This window comes from Parasteatoda tepidariorum, chromosome 6, assembly GCF_043381705.1.
Source record: "Parasteatoda tepidariorum isolate YZ-2023 chromosome 6, CAS_Ptep_4.0, whole genome shotgun sequence".
NCBI lineage: Eukaryota > Metazoa > Arthropoda > Arachnida > Araneae > Theridiidae > Parasteatoda > Parasteatoda tepidariorum.
In genome coordinates, this window is record NC_092209.1 from 53,361,746 (window position 1) to 53,363,563 (window position 1,818).

The window sequence follows — 1,818 nt, forward strand, 5'->3', positions numbered from 1 at the left end:
TATATATATATACTATTTGCTTTCTATTCTATTTGAATTCTATTTGTTTTTAAAATTTCGTTTTAATTTGCTGCTGCTCCATGTATTTCGCACAAAACTCAAATGTTGAAGGGTTATGCAGAAGATACCAAATATACTAATTTAGACATAACGTATTATATTGATATATATGGTAATTATTAAAACTGCACCAGTTGTAATTCCGATGCTGTGAAAATAACTTTCGACTTCTCAAAAAGAATAAGTACCGGAGTAAATTACTTGATAGTGGTAAATTTTGACTATTGTGAGTTGGTCGCTAGCAATAGCATCGTGCCAAGTGATTCTGATGGAATAAACTACGAAAAACGCGTTTTGCTAAATAACGTAAAGCCTCCGGAAAGAGCAACAAATAATAATAAATATAAAAAAATAATAATTTAAATTATTTTAGCTTTATTAATTGTATCGGCATATGCCTTTCAGTCTTATGCACTACTTCGCAATTCTGTTCAGTACATATTTGTTGATTCTTTTACCCCATAACAAGTAAGAATGTTCAGTTAGTTTGTACTCGTAAATAAACATAACGCCAAGATAGGAAAGTTTGCAATGAAGTGCAATAAACTTTGTCTAATTAGATTTTCTTTTCGAATATTTGATCGTTATAAACTATTTAAGTTTAAACCTTGTCACCTTTGATGATGTGTGCACAATTTTGGATAATCCTTTTTTACAATGCCTTTTTAATAACCCAGCTATTCGTCATCATTTATTTCATTGGTATCATTTTATAGCACAAACAGCGAGCAGGTAAATTTTTGTGTTAATTTTTCACAACTTTTAGTATATATGAAGTAATATTAATTTTGCAAAGAAATAAATTGCGTAAATAAACGTAAAAAAATTGCCAAAGAATTATATTTCTAAACAATATAGTTAAATGTATACCAATTTTTTAATTATTTACAAAGTGTATATAACCATATCTTGAACATATAGAATATTCGACTATGTCATAGTATTACTTCATTAAAAACTTAATTCTCTTCAAATAATAGTCGACATGCTTGAAGTGCTAAAAAACAGGCAACCATTTTCAAGACTTGCCCGATGTGAATGAGAAGAAAAAGTGATTTGAAATATAAAATGCTAAGTTGCCAACGAAAAATAGAAAAATAATGGGTAATTCTAAATTTTAAACAGCATTAGAAAAACCAAACTAGCCGAGAGAGATTGTTGTTGTTCATTTACGTCGCACTAGAGCTGCACAATGGGCTATTGGTGATGGTCTGGGAAATATCCCTAAGGATGATCCGAAGACAAGCCATCACAATTTTGATCCTCTGCAGAGGGGATGGCACCCCTGCGTCGGTAGCCCAACGACCTGCACGCGAAGTCGAGCACTTTACGGTAGAACATTTTAACGAGGACCCATACCGCACACCCTTGATCCCTACGTAGACTGATCCAAGTGATCACCCACCCGCACACTGACGGCAGCCAGTGATGCTTGACTTCGGTGATCTGCTGGGGACCGTGTCTTAACAATCAGTTCACTGCGGGACCTAGCCGAGAGAGAGAAAAACAGAGCAAGAAAAACCACAGTGGCCGATCGGGGCAAACCAGAGTAAAATGCATTTATGATTGCAGCATTATAAATGCAGCAATCGTTTGAATAGAATAAGATTCCAGAGCGCCTCATAATGAGGTAATGTGACTGGAATGAAAATAATTTTTGCACTATCTAAATCGTATTTATGTCCGAGATTTCAACAACGTGCAGCAATAGATGATTTTTAAAATTCTCGATAACGAACATATCCATCGTGAGTAGAG